This window comes from Meleagris gallopavo, chromosome 7 (genome assembly GCF_905368555.1).
Source record: "Meleagris gallopavo chromosome 7, MGAL_WU_HG_1.1, whole genome shotgun sequence".
In the NCBI taxonomy this organism is placed as follows: domain Eukaryota; kingdom Metazoa; phylum Chordata; class Aves; order Galliformes; family Phasianidae; genus Meleagris; species Meleagris gallopavo.
In genome coordinates this window covers 4,138,043-4,163,853 of record NC_139410.1, presented here as the reverse complement: position 1 = coordinate 4,163,853, position 25,811 = coordinate 4,138,043, and the positions used below count along the sequence as shown (strand labels likewise).

The 25,811-nt window shown below is 45.9% G+C and overlaps 1 protein-coding gene across 11 annotated transcripts in view; it reads right to left on the bottom strand.

The window, feature by feature from the left end:
* Positions 1 to 25,811, bottom strand: part of MAP2 (microtubule associated protein 2) — a 191,981-nt gene that overhangs the window by 104,829 nt on the left and 61,341 nt on the right. For 9 of the 11 annotated variants that reach the window (XM_085228136.1, XM_085228139.1, XM_085228129.1 and 6 more), the window contains exon 3: positions 9,046 to 9,111. The exons of the other annotated variants lie outside the window; for them this stretch is intronic. The gene's annotated coding sequence lies outside the window, so the exon portion shown is untranslated. The remainder of the gene's footprint in view (positions 1 to 9,045; positions 9,112 to 25,811) is intronic. 11 annotated transcript variants of the gene reach the window in all.

Genomic DNA, 25,811 nt, shown 5'->3' with positions numbered 1-25,811 from the left:
TATTGTGTATACAGCTACTGGTTTCTGTTTAGAACAGAGCACCCCATTAAAGCACACTGATTTATCAGGATGGTAAATGCTGCAGTAAGGTCCCTGCTATCAATCGTGGCACAGCAAGCCACGCATGCCAAAAAGGGGGGGAAGAATGATTTAGTACTATTACAGGGAGAGATTATTTTCTGTTAAGAAAAGCAGCGGCTCCTTTATCCAACAATGAGTGCAGACTGACCAGTGCTTTAGAGACCTAGTAAGATGGGGTTAAAGATGATAACAAAGCTGTGCAAAAGAGGACAGATGGCAGCCACACAATAGCCATCAAGTCTATTTAAACAGCTAAGTGGTCTTCCTACGCCCATCACAGCTCCAGACGTGTGGATTCAATGCCCGGCTCACGCCACACAGAGCCCTATAACCTGCAGCAGGTGCAGAGGTCACGGCTTTCCCTTCCAAATTTACAAATTCACCCATCCTCCCCGACAAGTGCAAAATAGCAAAGCTGGGACAGATGCTCCTGCCCAGCAGCGATAAGCTGTGCCTCTGTGACTTGCTACACGTGGACTGAAGCCTGGGACAAAGCAGCAGCTTGGGGAAGGCAGGGGAGCACTGTGTTGGACACAGCATCTCAGCCAGCCTCTGTACAGTCTGACAGGCCCCTCTCTCACACAGACCACAAGACGGGGGCTGTAACACCGCAGAAATTGTTCCAGCTCAGACACAGGGTGTGCAGTGTAATTGTCTCTGCTATCTGTACGGCTGGGAAACGGAAGCACTCCAGGTTCACCTCTCATAAACACTCACAGCTGTTAATCCTCACAAGCCCTTTTAAGCCTCTGTTACAACATATGACTTCCCTTCCCCAGACAAACCAGTTCTTCCCCTTGCTTGCAGTGATGCCCTCTTTCCCCTTAAAACAAGCCTATGAGCCCCATAATTTGAATTGAATCCAAAGGTTTCGAGTTTGGGCATCTTGTGGCATTCAGTAAATGCAAACACTAGCAAAATGGAAGTGAACAAGTGGATCAAAATGCAAGGATTTGACTGAGCTCCTTTTCTGTAGGTTTCACTGCTTTTCTCCATGTTCAGAGGTTGGTTGTTGGGGGGGGGAAATGCCAACTGCATTGGCTGAATCCGTCATCATAAACTCTGCTTAATAGATGAAAATAAAAGTAAGTTTGGAGTACCACAGCCAAGAAGTACTTTGCAGAACAGTCACAATGTTATCCAGTGTCCATCCACATGGAGCTGTGATAGTTCTAGTGCTTGGCAAGCACCTGAAACAGAACCACAGCCATCTGACAAGTTATCTATAGAGGATATACAGCAATTGCACGAGGTCTCCGTGAGCTCTGCATTAAATATAATTTGCAGAAGGCAGTAACATTTTCCACGCGGATCACCTTACAATTGAGGGGGGGGAAAAAAATAGAATATGATGCTTTAAGCTCTCCAATTTGTAAAGGCACACACTGTCCTCAGCAGTGCTGCACAACTGTGAGCAGAAAGCTTCCCGCAGGTGAATGCTGCTCTTCAGCAGCGCAGACAGCAGCGTCTGACCTGTGCTTGGGCCAGACCCTTCTCCATGCATCCCTGCAGCATCCCAGCTGGTGCTTTACTGGAGGGCTCCAGACACCTCCCACCGACTTCCTTACCAGAAATAGCTGTAGCAGCACCGCGCAGCAGATCACTGTGGGCTGGCACTGGCAGCCGTGCCAAGCTGCAGGGAACAGTCACATCCACATCAGATCTGGGTTGTCCCTACTATGTGCCAAAGGTCTCAAAACGCACCTTTCTGGCATGGCTCCGTTTCTCTACAGCTGCATTTCATCACTGCCAGCCAAGGCGCAGCACAGCAGCTGGTTTGCGGCAATGCTGCTGACTCCTCCAAAGCCCAGAGACAGCAGCTCTTAGGGAAACACAAGCCCTGCTATCCGGCTGGGCTGCTGCAGGCACCTTGGCTCCTGACCTGCCTGGGGAGAGAGAGGCGCTGGTGTATGAGGAATACAGCAAAACAACCACCACAAGCTGGGTCTAAGTACTGGTGGATCTGTCAAATACTGCCAAGGTGAAAGCTAGTTACACGACAAGAACACAGGAAATAACTGAATTCCACCATGTTAATACTATACTCGCTCAAAGACTCCTGAGAGCCCTTCCCAGCCACACTCAGTATCACACAAACCCTCTCTGAAGCTCAAGGCCTCTGATTCACGGACTCTCGGAGACCTCCTTGGCAAACACAATATTGCAAACAGCAGACTGCGTGGAGACCAGGGAGAAGTACCACCATTCAGACCAGTAACCTCTTTGTTTGCTATTCTCCTGGTAAATATTCTCTTTCAATGAATATTCTCAGTTTGCAAACTGTTTGCAAGATGTATGGATGCATTACTTGTATCACAGAACAGGTCTCCACCCCTTGTGTTCTATAATTTATCACTGAAGTGCTCAAGTTTCCTGTTCTGGGGAAGGCTCAGAAGAGTATTTCAGGTTTGTACAGATGCCAGTTAGTGACAGTTTGTTTGTACAGTTAGTGTACAGGTTTGTACAGTTAGTGACAATTGCAAAACTACATTTAGACGTGATGAATTTACCTGCCTTAATTACTTCCACAAGTATTCGGTGTAAAAAAAGACATCTCTACCAATAGACACGAAATACAACAAACCTAAGGATAAGCACATTCATTTACATACTCAAGGGCATTCTCGGTATTTTGTAGCAAATGTCGCTGAAGTCAGCAAATCTGTTCATTTCTCACAGTTGCTGCTACAAATACGACTGTTCTCTATTAATTACATAATACCACCACTGAAAAGAATAGCTTCAATTCTCCTTTTAATGATTATGAATGTGCTTGCTTGTACTGCAGGACTACATGGCAACTTTCCAAGGAACAGGATTCAGTCCTCCTAGGCACTGCGCATCCGTCCAAGGAGAAATGAAGTTGCTGCTGATGTACCTTTAGTTTTACCATCACGTTGCTAAACCCACCATTTCTCAGCCTTGTCCTTGCGGAGATGCAAAGCACACAGCACAGGAGCAGCCCACCAGCCTCAGTGCATGCATTCTGAGAGAGCAGCTCAGCACAGCACTGACAGCCGCACTGTGCTTCACTTAAAAGTAAATCTTGTGTGCTTCTAGTCTCCCACAGACATAAGAAATACCCTACCTTGTGGCAGGGACTTCTCCTCATTGGCAGCTGCCATGCCATGCTTTAACATCACACTATCAGTACAGCTCTCAGCCATCTTGGGTCAGCATAAACTCAACCGGGACTGCATGAACACAACATGGAGGACCCTAAAGGCAATCAAATAGTTGAGCCACCACCATCACGTTAGGAAGTGCTGTGAAAGGTCTGGGATTGATGCACATAAACATTCCCTTAGACAGATTTCAGTTAAACTGCTGCAACTCTGGAATTCCTGAAGCAGGTAGTTCTGTCCTGAATTATTAAACATTACTGGCCTTGTCCCTGCCCTGACCCCAGCCAGAGATCTCTCAGGTGGCCTGTGACAGCGCACTGGAATCTTATGCCTTTTACTTACAGATAAACAGAAAACAAGCTGGCCTTGCAGAGAGATCACTCTCTGTTGCTCAGAGTGACCAGGAGGGCAGAAAGGCATCGTTGTGCCGGTTCATGGAGACAACAGCTTGGTCCCCAGGCCTACAGCGTATGAAGACAGAACCCAATCTACCTCAAATCCTTGCAGCTCTGTGCAAAAAAAAAAAAAAAAAAAAAAAAAAAAAAAGCACACGAGCGAGTGAGCACGGGTGAAACCACAATGGCCATTGAGGCTTCTTGCCCATGAAACTTCACATCAACTCCAACTCCAATGACATCTTTTAGAAATGTCAGTACAGAACTGATAAGACACCAGCATCCTATCTGACACTCACAGAGGATGTAAGACATGGCTGCAGGAGAGCAGCAGGCACTGGCCTGTGCACTGCTGCCAGCAGCACGCTGAGGCCTGAGGCCAGCAACCAACAGTAGTGCTCAGCAGTACCGAGGTGACAGAGCTCCTAGCTGCAAGGACACAGCCTGGCTCTCTCCCTCCTGCAAAAATGAGATGCTGCTTTAGCACCATTTTCTCTTTGCTGTGCTACATATGCAGGGGACCATCCTGTCTCATACAGAGAGCGTCAGTGTCTCAAGGAACATTTCACAGCAATGTGCTGTGGGGTTTGTTTCATAACTGCCTACAGGCCACGGCCGTAACACAAACACCTAAATGGAGAAGGGTGACCTGTGTCACACACAGGTCCTCCAACCTGCCTCACATCCCTTTCTCTCCCCAGCCAAAGTCAGATCTACGGCTTCCAGCACACGATGATGTATGTCTGTGCTAAACACTACACTGCTGAGCAGCACAGAGCCTGGGTCCCTCTGGGCACATGGACAGAAATGGCTCGGGACCAGCAGACACAGGCTACTGAGGCAACCAGACAACAGCAGGAGCTTTGTACTGACTTACACACACAGCTCTACGGTCTTTCCCCCACTGCTCTCTATTCCTGTCTCTAGCACTCATAAATCTCTTGCCTTTGGTGATGAAGAGGCTAAAGAAAGGCACTTTCCTAAATGTGACTCACTTTCTTTTGGCCAATTAAGGAATATATTTGCAATTTTAAGAGCAAATATTAAAAGTAAGAAAAGGAAAAAGTGAAGCCAATTTACTAACCACACACACTGACAAATCACCTTATCACAAGAGCCAGGATGACTCAGAAAGCAAATCTAAATAGCTTCTGTGATTTCGCACTGACCGACACTCAATGTATTAAAATAAATTGCCCGTGATTTCTCGCAAGCTCCATGCTAATGCACTCCATCATATATCAGTGCAAAAGCAGTAGTGCATAACTATCTAGAGGCTTCAGTCAGTGGCAGATAACGTAATGAATTGTCTTCTCACCACACCAGGGAAAGGAAGTTAATCTGCATCTCCAGCCTTTCAGGGAATGTTCCAGGTTTGCAAAGCGTGAGTCAGCAGCATTGCTGCTCCTTAGGTTTTTTTCCTACCACACTACCAGCACCACAGACTCTCCTGGCTTTCCCAGCTCTGTCATGCCAGGCTCAGGTTTCCATCAGGGAATAGCACCTTTTGAATAAATGGGGCAGGTGAATTAATTGCCTTTTATTCATCATGTTAAAAGCCACTGCAGACCTGTACAATCACAACAATTTTATATAGCAAAGAGCTTCACAGGAAGAAAGAGTTAAGTAGACAAATGAAGGAAAGGGAAAATAGTATTTTATTAAATGTATTCTAGTCTTTTTGTTGTTCTTGCTACTATGCTAATACCCAAACCACCACAGTTACCACAGCCAAGACAGAAACCACTGTTTTAAGTCCCATGAAGTTGGTGAATATAACCCTCCTGAAGAGTAAACTGGAATCTGACTTTGCACAGACCAAGAAAATAAGCAAGACACTGACATAAGCTTCCAAAATGAGTCTGGCAGCCTCCAGCCTTTCACACCAACTGAAAGCCTGCACCTAATCACCTCTTCCAATGGAGGCCACGTGAGTTGAGATGAGCTCATGATGAATTTCTTCTCCCACTGATTTCTGTGCTTTGATGGTTATTTTCCTGACAGGTTATACAAGGTATCCTTCCTGAAGTTACTAAACCAAACTTCTGCTATTGTAATCTACTATCCTAACTCTTAATATTTAAACATAACCTGAGAGCAACAGTGCATTTTCCTCCTAGAAATGGAGAACAAAGCTGAGATGGGTCATCCCTTCCCTCAAATGGTGAAAGCACCAGCACACGCTCACCACTCACTGCTGACTCTGACCTTCCAAAGCAGGCAATGCACGCAGTGCTGACCAGCCAGCACCCAGAGCAACTCCAGCACTCACTGTGTCCTGTCCAGAGAACAGTAAAGGGCCACAGAGAGACTGGGATGCTCTGGTGCAAAGGTAATGGAAGATGCGGCAGGAGCAGAGAAGAGCAAAAGATGTAAGCTCATATGAAACCGACCTTCTTCATCAGGATCATGATCCATTAGCTCAACTCTAACCCATATAAACAAGTTTTATATGTGGATTACATTTTCCCTAGCTAATAATTTTTGAGTCAACAGGCCAACTTCATCCTATTTTGATGCAGTAGGAGAGATAGAAAAGTTCCTACAAGTCGCACGAAAATAGATGTCCAAGAAGCTGAGACAGACCCTGCAAGTGACACCTAACTCAAAGAAAAGCCATATCCCTTATTTGCCACTGAAACCTTTGCCTAGGAGACAGCCTTTCTAATCACTTTAACCTCCACTGAGGATTTATCATCAAGTACAATAAATTAACAGGAACATCAGCATCACTAATCCCATTGCTCAAAAAAAAAAAATAATAATAATAATAATAATGCTTGTTCTATGCAACCATAGGAAAAAAACACAACACCGGTACTAGTGGTCTAAACCCAATCCTGGTGAGAGAAGTGAGGATGTTAAGATCCTGCCTAAAACAGCCATCAAGCAAAACTCCTCCTTACCTCCATTGCATGTGCTGAGAAAAGAAACATCTACCAAGCGCGGTTAAAAGCCAGACGAGAGTCTTGGGATGCGAGCAGACTGCAGGGCCAAGCTGGCTCCTGATGCCACTCCCCACAAGAAGCCCTGGGGACGAGCTAATGACATGCGCTGCTTCTGAATGCCTTTGGCGCATTTGGTCACCGTGTCACATAAAGGAGAGTGCCATACATCACGTCATTCTGGGCACGTGCCCCAAAGCCCACAGACTGATGACACCCCTCACTGCCACTGCAAGCTCTGCCGTCCGTTATCTTTCTGTATCAGCTAGCATGTTTTTCTTTTGATATTCCAAGCCATCTTATGCTGCACCTGTGGCCACTGAACTGTTAAATCTTGTTAATCCACATTTCCTTAACAAAATGAGTCCCTCTTACCTCTACTTCAAGAAAATAGTGTTGTTTGAAATTATTTCTATTTTTTGCCAGCATAGCATCTTTTTCTTCTTTGCAGCCAGAAGGATTAATTGGTAACGTGCATCTCAAAAGCTCAGATGAAGGGGAGAGGTTAAAATGACTGATAAACCAGAGATGTAAGAAACGTGTACCTATTGCTTGTTCAAAAATCAGAGAAAAATCCCCACACCAACCCTGCTTTATACACACATAGCTGACACCCTTTCTTTGTTTTCAGGAGACCGCAGAGATCTGATAAGATACTGTGCACAGAAGATAAGAAGCATTTCCATAGGAAATGAAAACCATCAAACAAGAGGATCTCATTGCCAACAATTTTTACTCATTATGCGGTGACACTGTAGAGACTGTGCAGTTCTACTTGTCTGCTAACAAACCATCACTAATATTTGTCAGAGATCCTTCATTTTCCCTTCCCCCGTGCTGCAGCAAAACCTTGGATTTTGACATCAAGCCCAGCAAGCAGCGTTAGTCCTTGAGACACAGTTTGCAAAACATTAATGAAATCAGAATGAGACTGCAGCTTGGCTTGTTGCCCCTGGATAATGGAAGTGAAATTAAAAGTAGGGAGAAGAAAAGGGAGCTGCTCTTAGCTAAAAACAGATCGCTGAATGCTTTTTTTTTTTTTTTTTTTGAGAATTAAAGTGTTTTGTACGCTATTTACTTCAGTTTTACTTCACTTTTTCTATTTCAATGAGTCAAGTGATAATCGATACCAGGAGGAAATAGCATTATAAGCAACTAAAGAAAACTAACAAGTAAAGCACTCTTTTGAAGAATTTTATTTAGCCAGGAAGCCTATTAGGCAAGAAGACTTCTGCCAAAGACAGAAAGAATATAAGAGCCAAGAGAACAGAAAGATGTACGGAAAACAAGGAACAAAGTGGTATGTAAGATGACCAGGTGGGGAAATATCCTGAAGAATTCAGTAATGCTTTTCCCCAGAAGGAGCACTGTCAGCCTCAGTAATTTACTGCAATAAAGTTGGTTAGTCATAACATTTCAGGGATCCCTCGCTGCTAGCACTGGCCTGCATCCTTGCCACGCTGGAGTTCTGGCTCGGGGTTCCTGCTTGTTTGGGACCCCTGTTGGGCATTTCACGAGACCAAGTTTTCTCACTGAGTTAACATTATTCCCAGTTTTAGCCACGCTAGAAATGCAACCACCTTTCCTACAAAATAAAACACATGTATATTTTGCTTCCAGTCCTACAAACACACATATTACCTTCAGGTCTAAATGTTGAGCTAAGACCTATGATGAGCTCTGATACTTGATAAGAACAATGCACGGTAACACCTCAGAGAGTTAAAGCAACCAAAGCCAAAAGGTCTTAGGGGACGATGGATGACAAACTTCTCTTGGGAACTAGCAGTGACACTGTCAGAAAAATCCCGGTCCATCTGCTTTATTTTGCCATATTTAAATGATTTCTGGAGCTCTGGGAGCTCAAAAAGCCATCAGATAGAAGCTCTGCCAGCACTGCTCCACCCAGCCAGGCTGCTGAGACACTGTACATAAAGCCAGAAGCTGAGCAACACCAATTTCTTACAGCAGTGAATGGGTTAAAAGAAGTTTCCCTCCTCCGTGAAAGCGATATAGCATGAAAACAGCACTATGCTTTCTGCTGCTGTGATAGATGGTACCTGCTCTGAGCAAGGCACTGAGTTTAACCCTGCTCTTGTGAGACTGCAAGCACTGCACGGATGCTGAAACCAATCTTAGACAGCCCCCACGCCCATTACAAATGGAGATGGGTCTGTACCCCGGCTAGAATGAAGCAAGGCAAGCGCTCAGCTTTCTGTCTCACCCTTTGGTAGCTGCAGCTGAAAGGGCTAGTTAAATAGCCAGAGCATATGCATACACATCAAAAATAACTTCAGAGTGCCTGCCCGAACAATTGAAAAAAAAAAATCTATACAAAGCTGCAACACAGCACAGTTCAGTAAAATGAAGAACACTGATTATTGTTTAAAACAAAACAGGAAGAAAAAAAAAAAAACACAGAAAACAGAGCAATCCACTCCCTGCTTCACATTCAATCCCACATCCTTAAAACCCCGTTCAAATACAGAGGTGCCCTACCTTTCCGATCTGTGAACAAGCAGATTCCGATCAGTGGATCACGTCAAAGACAAGATGATGGAGAATCTGTTAAAATAAACCAAAGGTAGGGGAAAAAGAAAGAAAACAGTTCATTTTTGATGAAAAACAGCTTCCAGCGATGAGAAAAGTTCTTTTTTTCCATTACACAAAAACCTGGATGCACACAGACGTATCCATACCAGTATCTGTGCATAAAGGCATGTGTGCTTAGAATAAATATTACGTATGCACCGAGTAAATTCAGCAAAACTGCTGAAGTTTATTACCTACACATTTTAATTCATTCGGTGTGCACCACTACAGAATTCAATCTACAGCAGGCGAAACCCAAAAAGCTACAGCATGAAGGTATAACTTGCAAATCCTCACACAGCAAACAAAGCTGACATTTTAAAAAGAAAATCATTACCGGCTCATATGCTGCCATACCACAAAAGCCTATCCTTAAATAACTGCTGCATAATCATTCTCCTGGAGTGTTGTTATCCATCGGCTCGCTGCCTATCTCCAGACAGACGCAGTCTGCAAGCCACCGGCTTGTATCTACCATGGGTACGTCAGGAAAACTGCAAATTAGAAGTCGTCCCCGCAGTGGTGAAAAGGAAAAAAGGGTGAGTGGGAGAGGAAGAGGGAGTTCACTGGCCACAGAAATTTCCAGAATGATGACAAACCCACCAGCTCCGCCATCATCCACTTACAATAGGATGCTGCACCTCGTGGCTGCCTAAGCAGTTCGTCAAGGGCTTTCTGGTATCAACTGCCTGACAGGCATTTTAATTGCATGCAACCAAGTGCGTCCCCAGGAATCGGGCCTTTAAGCCTATGAATATCATCAGCTGGTCCCTTTTGTGCCGCTGCCAAACGCACACAAGCACACACGGCACACAGGCAGCAGCGCACACGGTTTCCATTGCGATGCCGATCCAAATCCTAAACAGGTTTTGCAGCCAGTACAGTGAAAAGGAGGTCTGAAGGGATTTAGCATTTTCTACATTATGGATTAGGGGCGAGATTCACTCTCCCTTTTCCTTTTTTCATTCCATGCTACTGTTCACGTGTTGCAAGCAGCTCGTTTACACTGTCATCTGAGCCGTACATTTGTTTGTCCACATTAATGGGAAATAAAAACGGGCAGAACTCAGAAGTTCTGCAGAAAGGATCAGGGACCCTTCAGGACTAATAAATAACACAGGGCAGCAGTGACCGCTGCACAGTTGTGCTTGCATATGAGCTGCTGCGAGGTGTCCAGGCTTACTGCCCAAACCTCACATGTGTGTTTCAAGGCTTCCTTCTGGTCCATCTGAGCATGACATGGGATCACTGAGCTGTGAAGCTGCCCTGTGGGGGAGGAGATGTGGCACGGCTGGGGAGGGACAGGACAGAAATAGAGAGGATGAAGGAATTAAAAACAAGAGAGTTGAAAGATAAACTCATTTTTTTCTAAGCTTCGTAATTCTATAATGAAACATCAGCACAAGCATAGAGAGGCTTTTAGCAATGGAGCAGTCACGAGAATCCAATGAGTCCAGCCCCACTGGAAAGGGCTGGAGATGAGTTCAGAGTTCCCTACAGTCAAAACACAAGCCAACCAAACCCAATGTAAGCATGTGCTTCTTTGGCCCTGTGCCAGCAGACCCCTTCAGAGAGAAGGATGCTCAAAGGAACAGAACATATCTCCCTGCCACAAAGCTCGGTAGAGGTCCAACAAACCCCATTTACCTTTGAGAGACACTGAGCTTGCAGGAAGGAGCAACAAATCTCATGTGGATTCTCACAGTTTCTCTCTCTCCCTCCAGACTTCGTAGGTAGAGGGCTGCAAAGGGAACCAATTCTCTCCTGCCTTCCCTCACAACCACAAGAAGACGACTCTTCACACATCCATCAAACTTCATGTCAATGAGAAGTTCCATCCTCACCTACCTCTATGAACAGATCCCAGTGCCTCCAAAGCACCTGCCCTACCCGCTTTCCTCCCCCCTCTAAAGCACCACAGCAGTGAGGAGGAGAAGGGAGCAGAGAAAGGTAGCCCTCAAAGACAACCTGTAAGGGACAAGAATAAGGATGGAGCAGGCACTGCGTGGCGGCAAAAAGGCCTTCAGAAGGAATCGAAAATCAAGCAAGAGCAGCACTAGCGCAATTCTTAGACTTCTCCTCTCAGAAAGCCTCCTGTGACTCACCAGAGGGGTGCCTGCTGCTGCCAAACCTCCCACTGCAGAGCTCATCCACTGCAGAAACCAAGGAAACTCTTCTGCCCTCATCTTGCTCAGCTCCCCCACCTCCCAGCTGGCGCTGGCTCCCTGCCCTGCTGCCAACTCTCCCACACCCCCATGGGCCACCTCCTGCCTATCTCTCTTCCCCCAGCGTTCCCCCCAAAGCAACAAGCAGCTCACGGAGGTCCCCAAACCAGCACCTGGGCTGGGAGGGTCAAAGTATTACAAGAAGTCCTGAAAACCTCCAGAAGCTTCTCTGAGATGTTCCTACCGAGCTCTCAAGGTTCACAAGGGACTGACGTACACTACCAAGCTATGCCCTATACCCCACAGCAGAGAGTATTCGTGCAGAGCACAGTGAAGCTCTGTAGGATAGGGCACTCGGCTTCATTATCGTACTTAGGATTGCTTATAAGACCCAACTACATTCTGGGTCACACTGTGCAAGGTGCTAAGCAAAACAAGAGAGGGTTTCTATCACAACTTGTTATTTTAAAGATCCAAAACACAAAGAGGCATACTGGCAGCATTCTACTTGTTTTAAAAAGTGATGAAAAAAGAGCAGTTAAGGGGCTTGGGCTTGCTCAAGCTCACATACAACCTCTGTAGCCAGTCTAAGGTGAAAGATCCTCCCAGATCCTCAACCTCAGCTCTTAACACCCAAACCCCTGCCAAAATCATGCAGCCTGCCTTTAACAAAGTACTGGGGGGTTGGTTGCTTCTTTTTTAGCAATAGGTTGGGTGAACATTTTATGCAATGCCTAAAATAGCATCTAATATGATCAGTGATGTAGATGAAGAGGAATAAGCCAGCTGAACAAAAATTGCACCACTCTGGTAAAAATAGTCCTGGAACAGGGAATTTTCTTTTTATGCTTTCTTGTTGTAGCACTTAGAACGGTGCTGGGGATGGCTGCCTACTGGAGAGGCTGAGAGGAGACGGGCTTTTCTAGACTAAGTATTGCCTGTTCTTTTGCAGTAGTAATAAACATTGGAGCATCTATTTCACCAGCCATTTGATGGAGAAACTTTTCTTCCCCTCCTCCCCTCCTCGAACAGGAAAAAACAAAGAGAAGGACAGTAATTAATTCCAGAACAGCACATGCAGCATGCCACACCAGCTCCTTCACAGGAGTTCTATGGTGAGGAAGCTGGGGCTGGAGGCACGGTCTGCATCTCTATGGTTACTGGTACAGCAAGGAAGAAGGGTGGGGAGGATATAGCAGAAGGTTGCAAGCTGAAGGAGCAGCTTCTGCAGCAGCAAGGGGCAAAGGATTTCAAAACAAGGTGCAAAGTGTCTGGATGGGGGGTTGAGTTTAGTCTCCTTGTTGTTTTTTTCCCCTCCAAGGACTAAGTATGCAACAGAAGACACACATTGTGCAGTCAGCTCCTCCAGAGTACCCTCTGCCTTTGCACCACAGCACATTCCATCACCTTCCTGGGACAACCTGGTCTTTCTCCCAGCCCAGAGACACGTCCTGGTGATGCTGCCCTCCCCAGCAGCCATGCAGAGGCCTGTTGTGCCTCACAGCACAGCCAGCTGACATGACTGCAGCTCCTGCGTGGCATCGCTACAGAAATGAGCCTTTCGAACCCAGGCAATCTATGTCCACTCTTCCCCTTAGATCTTAGCTTATTTGTTTTTGAAATGTCAGACGGATATTTTCAGGCACAGTCTCTCCTTTGTGAATCCAAACCGACTCCTCAACTAAATAATAGATTTGAAGAATACCTAGGAAGGGAGCTCTCATTTCCATTTCACTCCATGCCAGCATGTTGCTGAAATCATACTGAAGGATGTGGGGTATTCAAATCCTTCCAGGCCTGCTTTTTAGAAATGCTAATGTTGCACAGTACCCTTTGAAGCTGTCACATAAACACGTTCCCAGGTTTTCTTAGAAAATCTATGGTTTTCAGTTAAGTGATCAATGAGAGCAAAAGAATAAGAAAGCAAGAGTCGTGACAGGTGCTGGTTAGCTCCCAGATCTTGTATGTAGATGCAGTATAATTGCTAATAACTGCTGGAGTATGAAGTTTTTGTATAAAAAGAAAATTGTTGTAAGCAGCAACAGCCAGCTGGAGGGAACAGCCCAGACTCAGTGCTTGTTTGGCCCACTGAGGGGATGCCCGGTATCACTGGTGGCCCAGTAGAACTCCCTGAGCTCAAAGCCTATCCATGAAGGAAAAGCAACCCAACCTTCTTCAACATGGAGAAGCAAACCTCAGTCTCAGAATCACAGAAACGACGGTAAGCTCATCTGATGCGATCCCACTGGCAAAGCCTGAGAGTACCTCGTCACAAACACATCAGCCCAGAGACTTCCTCACTGCCCCTGGAAGCTGGTTTCAACTTCCAAGTGATTCCTGAAGCCTGTGATACCACAAAAAAATCAACAGCACCAACACTGCTACATAAAGCAATACCACTTCAGCATCGTGGCTTTCTACAAAAGCAAGTTCTGAGCTGTGCACAAATACATGCACAGCTTCTTTGGGGGCTGCAAGACAACTGCACAGTCAGCACTGTGTTACAAGGAGGCTCAGAGATCACAGGTGCTAACACAAAGCTCCTGCCATACAGTCCAGACCTGCTGCAGGTAGACAGATGCAGTCTACAAGAGAGTCATTATCATTTTAAACATGTCAGTGAAAGAGCTGAGTTATTCTTCTTCTATATTTTTGTCTTTAATTTCATTTCCCATGGAGAGATAAATGGCACGCATTGCCACGTAAAGCAGTATCTGCAGCATTACAGCCACATCGAGCTAGTAAGGGAAATCAGGTTTTCCAGGAAAGGTATTTGCTCTTAAGAGAGCAATAGTGGTACACAATGCAGTCAAAATGCACACGCTAATTAATCTTTTGGTCCACCTAAAGATGCTGTTCTTCATATAGAGCCTCCCTCTGACACAGACAAGAGGTGGAGGCAACTACTGTGGCCACAGTGCTGCAGAACACGGTGTTCACGACTACCCTGAGCACAGTGGGAGAAGGAAGCTTTGTAAGCTTCTCAGAAACCGCATCCGAGTGTAAACTAAAAGTTAAGGGTGTCAAAAAAAGGGCAAAGGGAGACCGATAAGGTTAGAAACAATGCTGGTAGTGTTATAAGCTGATCAACTGCTTTCTGTAATTTCAGTTCTCCAAAACCCCCACTGCTACCTGGCTCTTCTCTCCACAGCTTCCTCACAGCTCTCTTCTGAGCAATGCTCCACTCTCACTCCTCCCATTCCAGATGTTTCCTGTTCACTCCCATCACTGTGCCCTCCCTTTCCCCATCCTTTCTGACACCTCCCTCACAATCCCTGCCTCTCCAACAGGTGAAGGACACTGAAGTCAAAAGCCTGAACATCACGTGCAGCGTGACGTCTGCAGAATACAGTTAGTTATTCTGCTTGGCTGCGCTATTCATCCTCCACAACCTCATCCTGTCTTTAGAGGCAGCTCTGCTCTTCCTTCTCTGCCTGCAGAAGAAAGGAGTGCTTTTCAGGACCGTAACGCGCTGATTCATTGATGCTGAAACCACTCTCCTAAGGCTGTGGGATCCCAGCCTGCCAGGTAGTGCTGAAAATCATGGTCAACCTTTCCATCACACATGTCTGTGTGAGCTGGTCCTGTGAGCTCTGCAGGCTTGGCCCCGGCAGGCCCAGTCCCCACGTCACTGGCCAGCAGCCACTGCCTGCGCTCTGGCAGCACAGAGCAGTCACAGCACCTGGCTCACCGTGCAGATCTCAAAGCTCACTGAGCATTTCTTCCTGCCATCATGCAGATTATGACTAAGGCAATAATGCAGATGCAAACCCTATCATTTTTTTCTCATCACTTCCCTCTTCTGGCCTACCGGTGAGGTGACGAATCAAAAACTTGCTTACAGTAAAATATCACAGCTACTGCAATAGGATTTATTTAAATGTCAGTTTGTACTTCTCTTAACAATCATGTAACCTAACGGGTTTCAATTAACTGTCATGTCATGCAAGAGCTTTGGTTACTGTTCTGTATTAACCATATAAATAAAGTATTTTAAATTCACGATTCATTTGTTGAATCAGATTTTGCATGGCATGCAATTAAAATATAACCTCTGAGTTGGCACAGCCTTAAACGCATGTAAAGCAATAACTGTAACATAAAACACACAAGTTTATCTGTTTTGCTTAACTGTGGGTTCTGGATATATAAATTGTTCAGTTCCATGGGAAGCTGGCACATGGTGAAACACAGCACTGAAAACAGATTTTTCTGCAGTGGGTCTTGTAATCTGTGGGCTCCATTAAGAAAATGCATTTGTTCCTTCATTTTCACAATGCTAATAAAGCAACTGAAGATTTATCTTTCTTCAGAGATACCCTCTGCAGCGGGTAAATAAAACCTTCCTAAAACCAGCCAGCTAGTTATCTTCTCCCATGTCCGCACATTCATTCAAGAACCCTAAAAAACAACTTGTTCAGCCCTAATACCTCACTGCTTTTCCTGGACAGCAAAACCAATGAGACAGGCAATAGAAATTGCAGCAACGTGTAGCAACATGTAGCAGAATTGGTTTGAACAGCTTCTCACTTAGCGGTGCTTTATGTAACGGAGGCAGTCAAGCAGAAACCGAGGCAGGAGCTACCAGCAGCCCAGCCGCACCAAGGAGAAGCTGCTGTGCTCTGGCTGAAGAGGAGATGACCAAAGCTGCCTTATGAGAACACTGCTGACCCACACGGACACTGACGTGATGCTCCGTGGCTCTGATGTGACAGCTTATTTCCTCAGCCTGGGCACCCAGGTCTTTTGCATGGAGACATGTCCCCTCTGTGGCTGCCCTTTGCAAACCACAGCTTTCCAGTAAAAACAGCCCTAATTAGGAGCCACATGCACCTGTACGACAAAACCCAGCTAAGACAATCTGAAGTCCTTCCCTGCCGGCCGTGCATTTGGACAAGAGTTTGTATTTCTCAGACAAAGGCAAGGTGGGGGCAGCAACACGTGCACCGCACGTAGCAGATATTCTCTGCACAGAGGACCCCTTCGCAAACGGCTTCTTAATGGATTTTGACTGTTGCACTTACTGTGAAATGAGCATCGCAGATACCGCCGGCTAATTCATTAGCTACTTGTGATTGATTCTTGCTTTCATCACCATAAAAGCAGATTTCCTGTGGCTAACATAATGATCCTGATTCCCCCTTCGCTTACACACATTAAATCAGCTACAGCTCCACCGAGCCCACAGCAGTTGCTACATCAAGACTAAGTCTGGTTTAATGACTGCAAACTTGGAGTGAGTAACCCAAGGGTAGGTTTCATTTCCCCTGGCCTCCCAGCACTGTCCAGAACGATTCTGAAGCTCTGTAAAGGAGAGAACTGCTCTACTCTCTATCAGGCAGTTGTCTCGAGGGTGAAAAACCATTCAACAGTGCTCAGTTACGCTGCCTAAGAGCTCAGGGCGTGGAGAAGACTGTCACATGCCATTGCCATTAGCAGGCAGTTCAGGGAAGTTAACGTGGTTGTAGTCAAACCTGGTTTATCAGTGGACTGGAAGATAAAGCCGCCTGGCAAAATGAAATTACAGGTAAACAAAGAAGCTTGGAACTTATTTGATGCACCTCAAGCAATTTGGCCGTCTTTAGATGAAGAGGTGTTTGGATCAATGACATTTTTGCTGACAGCTCACTGGCTGCACTGCCAGAAAGTTGGGGAGCTTCTCACATCGTTTCACCAACCAACATGGGAACTTGCTACAATAAACCACCCAGACACTGCTTTACAGCAAAATATACCAACACAAGGGAAGACTATCACAATTGCACTAAGCTTTTTAAGAGCCAGAATATCTAGAGGAGATAATACAGAAAGCAGAAACAAAAGCCACGCAGCTTGGAGACAGCAAAAGCACAAGGACATAATCAGAAAAGCTAAGGAATGAGATGAATCACAATTAGCAAGGAGTATAAAAGGCAACAAAAAAGATTCAATACAATCTGAAAAGCAAACAGGGCAAGTCACGGTTCAACAGAGGGGCACAGCAAAGATGATGCACAGAAGAGTAGGATGCAACACAGTCAACGTTTGCCTCAATTTTCACAAATAAAATCAACTGTGAGTAAACACTGCATGAAATTAGTTTTAAAAAGAAGCAAAACCTTGGGTCAGAATGGGTAAGAGCAGCGTTTGAAGCTTCAAAACAAGCTAGATGTAGTGGAGCAAATTCTGCGAGTCCTTCCTCAGTCAAGAAGAGCATGTAAGGTTTCACAGCAGACACAGAGATCAAATACCACACCCTCTCTTGAAAGGAAGCCGTGGGAAATGACAAACCAATCAGCTTAATCTCCTTTACACAAAGATGTTGGCACAAATACATGAATAAGCAATTTATAAGCATCTACAAGACGCTGAAAACTTTGAAAAGTATTAATTTGCCAATAACAAATCCCAGCAAACTGATCACATCTTCTCTCTTTTGCATTTACGAAAGTTGGTTTTGACCCCAAGTTGGGCTGAGCTTTTCACACTTAGGAAAGCATCTTAATTATATTTTTTATACAGAGAGAGGCAAGAACAGGAGCCCCTGTTCCCACAACAGAAGTTGTGCTGCTGCTGACCTGCCATCCCCCAGGATCGCAGCTCATCCCCAGGGTGGGACGGCTTCAGGTGAAACCGTTTGCCCACGCGCTACCGCAACAGAGACTCCAGAATGCAGCTCCCAGGATTTGCAAAGAGGCTCCTTACCTCTTTTTATAAAGGTCTGGAATCAAAGTCAGCCTTTGAGGCGTGACAACTCTCATGATGGAGCAAAATCTCCAGGCAGCCATGTGGAACCCGGAGCACAACGCTACTGAAAAGGAGCGCAGAAGGAAAGGAGAGCAGAGAATAAATGGAATAACTAATACACATTTGCTCCAAGGTTCTCCCTGCACCAATTGGTAAAAAGAATACAACTGAATCATTAATAATTGAAGGAACTTGAAGACAAAGGCATTTTCAGCCAATGTTAGACAAAGGGATGAAAGAGGACTGTAATGAGAATTCTGATGATAGCATCGCTTACGGGGGGCGCTGGGAAGGGAAGGAAGGGAAGTGTTATATTTAAAAGAAATGATTCCTTTGTAAAATGAGAGCAAGCCTTCTCATTGCTAATGCAGACAGACATATCTGAAAGGTGTTATTCAGCTGATGGTGTCACTGAACACCCTTTCGGGCACAAGCTTTCCACTAACAATATTAAGCCAGGATACGAGACTCTTGTAACAAATACAAAGTGTCACTCATTTATATTTTTTATCCTCATATATCATTAAGGGATGAATATTCAAAAAGCACCCAATGTTCCGAGCTGTTTCTTAACTCCACTGATTCTCCACACGTAGCTGATGAAAGGCTTAGGCCAGCTTGAGCTTCCAGTGCTCCCAAGGCAGGTCTAACAGCACGGCACAGCACTGAGCAGTGCCTCCTGGAGCTGCATCCTGGCCAAAAGAACTTCCGTGGTACCCCTAAAGACCAGCAGCAGTGGAGTCGGGCACCTTCATATCTGCTGCTGGTATTAACAACATGGGACAATTGCTGAGGAAAAAAAAATTGTGCAAAAACACAAACAAGAGGAACGTTCAATTTACTGCCTCACTGTTTTATTTTGGGGAAAGATGGTCATGAAAGCTCAGAAAGAGTGAAGTGCACTGCTTTCATCATAAAGAGTAAAACATGTAACTTTAAAAAAAACCTACAGAAATAATTGGGTTAGATACACGTTGTAGGAGAAGGGAAGGAGAAACACACGGTGCCATCTACAGAAAGGACATCTGCAACCTGTCACAAACCCAAAGCCCACAGTCAGGCTTACCATCCCCGAAATAACTGGCTGTGCTCATCCAAGAAAGCTATTCTCGCAAGCCTTTCCAAGCCCAAGGAATACAGCAGGAAGGTGGCCCACTGCCACCATTCATGCCCGAAGGACATCTTCCCAATTCCACACAAAGGCTGTATTTTCTGTCTCAGCAGATTTACTGCAGTCCCTTTCCTCCTTTGGAGATCCTCTCTCCCTCTCTAGCTACAAGACTCACAACATGCAGAGCTACCTCCTCTCTCTTAGCAGCTTTCACGTGTAGAAAAAAACAGCAGTACTCAAAACACAGGAAACCTGCAACTGCTGCAGAAAGTTGCATTCCCATCTGGTAAGGCTGCCTGGGGTTTCTGTGAGCATCCCGTATTTCTCCACAACACACCAGCCCTGTGCTGCAAGATGTTGGCCACTGAGGCTTCCAAAAGACTGAAAGTTCTGGGATCTGATCCTTCTTGCAGGATTTAGACTGCTCCCGGTTGCTGACTCCCCGAGTCCAGCAGGAGGGGCCCTAATTGAGGCAGCCTGCTCAACACACCTTCCTCCTGAGGCTGTCTCCCACTGCAGCATTCAGTGGTCACTGCTCTGTTCTCTTCCCTTGCTGCTCCTAAGGGCAGAGTCAACATTACCCAGGTGAGCCACGTGAGGAGCATATGCCAAGGTTCAGTGAAAGACACTGGCAGGAGGTAATGGTTTTCGTTCCCTTACACTGTTTGGAGAGATTTAGAATAACTTCTGAAAAAAAATAACATCTCTTCCTATGCTCCATCTGCTGCCCGTCAGATAGTCCAGCTCATTCTTGCCTCTCACCTTCCCTAAATTCCAAAATACTTACTCCTGAGGCCAGCACTCCACAGCCACATTACAACTCCCTCAGCCCCATTCCCTCACGGCAACAACAGAGCATCCTGTGCCGTGCTTGCTTCTCTCATCCCCTGCCCCAGAGGTACAGGTAACCACTGCTTCAAACCAGAGCCCCAGTCCTCTAGTGAAAGCTGCTTAGTGCAGGTGCTGGGCCCTGGAGTCAGACTTCTGTCCACATGTCACTGGGGCTGCCACTTGGGGCAATCAAAACGCAGTGGTTTTCTCTCTGCTTTCCTCACCTGACCTCAAAGCCTTTTTCCTTGTCTCTTCTCATTCCCTTGAACAAGAGAAAAACCACAAACCTTCTCTAGATAAAGTTATATTTTATTAATAAGCATACACTCATACATATGTTCAGATTGACTCCAGCATATAGCCACGACAGAAATAACTGAACACTGATTTATTTTTTATGGTTTGGTAAAAATAATTTTACACTTCAGTAAGTTCAAAAAACCTTCTATCCTGCAACATGCAACCTGATGAGCAGAAGGCAGAGCGCAGAAGGCAGGTATCACTTGGAGACAGAAGTCTCCTGACAGCACATCCCTAATATCCATGCACTGAGCAGCTGTCTGCCACGTGATGGAGAACTCTGAGAATAAGACAAGATAAAAAGCTTAAGGGATAAAATTTTTTGCTATCTCATTTTGTTTTCCTTCGACTACTCCACATGTTGCCATTTAATTTTCGTGGCTCAGGTTTTGCCCCTTTAAAAGACCTAAAGGCTCTCCCCTGTCCTGGCCTAATCTGTCCTTCCTGAAAGGCACCAGGGGGCTCAATCTCCTGCTTTCCCCTTGCATACAGCAGCTGATACTTGTCTGCATTGCCCAGCCAATTACTATTACTATTACTTCGAAGTAATTATTATTACTATTCCTTCAAAGCCCACAAAGACTCTTTTGGAGTGAAAGCCCTCTTAATGCAAGGCTCTTCACAAACACCTGCTAACAAACGAGAGAAGGCCACGTGGGGCAGAAGTAGAGAGGCTAGAAGGGGCATAGGAGCCTGATGGACCAGAGGTAAGAGCCCAGCCAGCTCCTGCATCCCTGCCCTGACTTCCAGGAACAGGAGAAACAGATTGAGGAAAGATTTCCTGCAAGCCAGCTTTACTTATTTACTTATTGCCAATTTTGATTGACCTTTCTAGACAAGGCCACATTCCCAAACATACATAACCCCAGTGCACTAGGTACTGCGCCTGCTTGCAGCAAGCTCAACAGCTGCACAGCACACACGTGACAACAGAAATGCTGACGGACAACATCTGCAAGCAAAGCAATGGGCCTCAGCCTCCCAGCTGAGCCCTGTTGGTGCATTTTCAGGTGGCACCACATGACATGGGAATCCTCTGGGGACAGCGAGGTGGCTCAGATACCACAGGACGTCTCCTTACACCACCCTGTCTGCAGGCAGTAAAGAGAAAAAGCAAAAAGGATGCAGCTGGAAACTCTGCAGCAAGTGGCCCTCCAGGAAAACCGCTCCCCTGGCGAGCTCCCAGCAGGAGCAGAGGCTCCAAAGGCAAAGCCCTCAGTTTGCCAGCACAGGCTAGTGCAGAGCAAAGCCCAAGCTGACAAACAGGCTTATTCACTTGCTGGCTGTTTATTGTGTATCAGCACTGCGCCATCTGCTTTACTACATCCTTTAAAAGGCTATAGCAGTGAGGGAAGGCAGCTTGGTTGCCATCCTCCTGCTGCTGCACACTACCAGGTGTCCTGCATGAAGGGGAGGCTGCTGATGGAGCCAGGGAAGAGAAGCAGAGAGCTCACTACGCAGGGGGAGCCAGAAATTGCAGGACCAGGAGTGATGTGGAATACTAGCCCTTAAGGAAACACCAGTTACTGCAGCATAGCATCACTTGAGCCACCCCTAGAGCAGCTGTCTGGCTGCTCCAGGAGCCTCGGCAAGAGGAGGGGAACCTACAGTCCTGCACCTTTGCAGGGCACTAAGTCACTGCTCCTAGGGTCAGCTGTCCTTCACACAGTCCTTGTTCTAAAAGGGTCATTCCTTGGGTAGAGGAAAGAGCCTTGGTGTCAAAGAACAGAGTATGACTGAGATGCAGTTCTACAAGGAAGTTTGCTGACTGATTTTAGAACAGCTACGAACAAGAAGACATGGCAACCTCAGAAGAGTGCGACTAAATGCAAAGCTGCATACTACAGGACTGCTTGTCACATAGGTGCACATCTTACAGGGTTAGGAGATCCCAATATTCGAGCCATCACCCACCCCATCCCACCGCTCCTTATCGCATCCTCTCCCCTGCACACACCATCAGAGTGGCTGGGAAAGCCTCAAAGCAGCCCTGTGGAATCAAATGCTAGAGAACTAGATACATATAGAAATATATGTCTCTATATACACACACCACGTAACTGTGAAACACCCCATCTGCTCACGTTATGACACTAAACGCATGCAATTAACTGAACAGAAACGGCATAAGGATCTGGATCAGTCAGTGGCTTTTTCCCTGACTCCTACTACTTCCACCTTCCTCTCACCCTAGCATATGGAATGCCATATGAATTAGTGAATGGATCACGCTGAAACTAGAGACAGTCAGAGCTATTTTTAACGTAGATTATGGGGGGGATCTTGTCAGTCCTTTGTGCAGCATTGTTTGCCTTACAAGCTTGGTCTGTCACTACTTCTGGCAAGCCCCGCTTCCAGGGCTCACAGCTGATCTCCAAACTCTTCAATATTTTCTCTCCTGCACTCCAAATTAAGTCTCCTTTCCCATCTAAGTTACCCGGCAGGAACTCTACAGCAGTAGCAGCTCAGGTGAGAGTACTGCAGTCAGGAGTCCCTGCATGTTCTTGCCCCGGCACAGACTGGGAAGGGACAGCCTTCCCAGCCCTTCACTGAAAACCTCTCCACGCTAAGAAGCCACAGCACCAGAACCGAAGTCTTCGCAGGAAAAATCACAAGAGCGACTTGATTTGTTTACATGCTGATATTTAAAACCCAGTGCAAAGCTAGGGAGACTCACAGCGGAGATCCAGCTGCAGACACAAAATCTCTTTAAGGCCCCAGCAAGTTCTGCTAGGTGTTTTAAAGCCAAGGCAGGTCAGGTCAGCCATGTTATTATTAGCTGTGAGAGGCCCATGCATCACTTTCAGCATACATTACCCAAAATTGCAATTGTTATCAAGAACTGCATTTTCTCCTACCCTTGAAAATCAATTAAAGCATTACCAATCTCATCTTGATAGTCAAATGCATCATCAGCAATACAGAGTCTGTCCAAAAACCAGTGTCAGATAAAAGGCTTCAGGTGAGGTAATACCAATCTAGAGGGAATATCAAGTGCCAAATTAAAGCAATTTCTTGACAGTAGTTACCTTTATTTTTTAACCTATAGTCTCATTATAATCTAGCTCCACAGGAACAATTTTCTAACACAGGTAATTCAATCACTGAAAGAAAAACAGCTTCATACACACCCCTCTGCTACTGACACACAACCATGTGGATGCACACTTTCTAACTGATCCCCAGAGGTAATGCTCACGTTTGCGTACTAGGTTTTCTCTGAAGAGACTCAGGTGCTGTCTGGGCAAAACAGAAGGCTGGGAGAATCCAGCACTTCCAGCTCTGGCAGAGGCGAAGATGAACAAGCCGGTGGTTTCGAGGTCCCAATGGTTGGGGAAGTGATGCTGGGTGCACTGAAGCAGCCTTAAAAGTGCCTAACAAGGCAGAAACTGGAACTGATGTGTCACAAAACACTATCAATTACCATGAAACTGTTACTTCATTTTAATATATAACAAATCCAAGCCTGTCTCTTCAGGATACCAGTTTCCTAAGCAGAGGCAGCTCAGATCCTCACACGAGTGCTTTCACAGATGCCTGCTTTTCCCTCAATGAACAAGACATCCCCAGTCATTCCTTCCTGGTTACTCTCTGCAGGACTCAAACTTCTGAAACGCTCTCATGTCTTTCCCTACGACTCTGAAATGTGTTGGCAAGGCTCTGCCTTCCTGTTGCATATCAGACTTTCACCCTTCACATACACACTCCAGCACTCCATGCCACGGGCATTTTTATTTGACTTTCCCTGATGTAACTACAGATCAAGTGACCTGAAGGATTTCTGAAGCAGCACTAGGATGTGACACGGATTAGGCACCCAGAGAGGAATAAGAACAAGACCTTGTTCTCCCACTGCCTTCTTGTTGGACTGAAAGATACAATAAAGCAACTCCCTATTGCTTCTCCTCCATAGAAGCAAGGGAGAAATGGTGGGCCCATACTTCTTACATTACACGTGCCTGAACAGACTCGGAGGGGATCCCAAGGGAGAAAACCAGCAGGCAAAGGCAGGAGGAAATAAAACCATGGGAAAGCAGCAAGACTCAGGAGAGCCGGTGCACAGGAGATGGAGCCCAAGGAGAGCCTTTGTGGTCAGGGCACCATCCTCACACAGAGCAGTTCTTCACACCCCAGCAGAGCCTTAGGCTGCAGAAGCTTCCCCAGCCCATATGTTTCTTTGGCTCTAAGTGTGATCCACTATTCCTTTGCTAAGGCAAGAGGAAGAGGGGGAGGGAGAAGGGGGGCAAATTAATTCAGAAGCTTTTGGCAGCCGTGAGTATCAAAATAGAGGCAGAAGTTTATGCAGAGCGGGCCTACGCTGCCAAATGAAGTCACAAGTGGCTCAGTTCAGATCTGAGTCTTTTTATTATTGTTATTGTTATTATTATTATTAGCATTTGGCAAAAGGATCCAGGAAATACCTTGCTGGTGATGTCTGCTTCTCCCAGCACGAGTCTGTTAGGAATGCTGAATGGCTTACCCTAGAAAAGGGAGAACCCACACTATTTCCAACCTCTGACTTCTACTGCCATTGATTTAAGCCACATCACGACAACTTAATTTTATTATCATTTTTAAGGAAGTTAACACAAAGAGAGCAAAACTTCCTAAGAAGGCTTTTCTTTCCTCCTCCTCTATTAATTGGACATGGTCGCACTGAGAGGGGGGGCATTTCCAACACACAAACTTTGGTTCAGTTTAACAGAGAAAAGCCTCTGTTCACTTTAAAGCCTTATAAAGAAAAGAATCCAGAAGAATCGTGTCTTTCAGATAAATAAACACAAAATCAGAACACATTGGTTCATCTGAAAAGTGAAATACAGCCCCAGTGCAGGATATAAATAGCTCCCAGCCACGCCAATATGAATGACGTGCTCCTGCTGCAGCACAACGTATGGTCTGACAGGGCAACTCATTTTGGAGTAACCTGTTTTTTTACTTTTGGACAAATAAGTTACAGCCTAAGGAGGATGAAGACTTTTCTATGCTGCTTAGGAAAATAAAAAAAGGTTCAGTTTAGCAATATATAGAACATACACTGAATTCACAGAACACTCAACAAGCCACCTACAAACCTCTTGCTTGAAGTAAAAGCCAGAAATACAAATCTCTTTCACAGACTGAAGCCCTCCATCTGCTTCAGGTCGAGTTAGATACCACAGGTTCCTAGAAAGCTAAATCAACTGTGCCTACCCTCAAGCCCTAGCGTGAGGTTCTGGTCAGCTTTTTTCCTCCTCTCCTGCAGCCCTGATGAGCCCCGTGCCATGGCCAGGAGACCTCAGGCAGCACTTCCTCACACCAGGCTGTTGGGCCAAATGCCCACCTCCTCCACACGGCCTAAAAACAAAGCTGGGCAATCCAGCTGGCTCCAAGAGCAGACCACTCCATTTCTGAGAGGTGAACTTGAAGTTCCATGCTTACCCATTTCATCCAGTTGCAGCAGGGTCCCATCTGCACAACCACAAAGCATCATTTTGTGTTCTCATAAGCAAAGGAAGTTTCTGATGTCAAGCATCTGTTAATCCAGCAGCCCGGTGTCA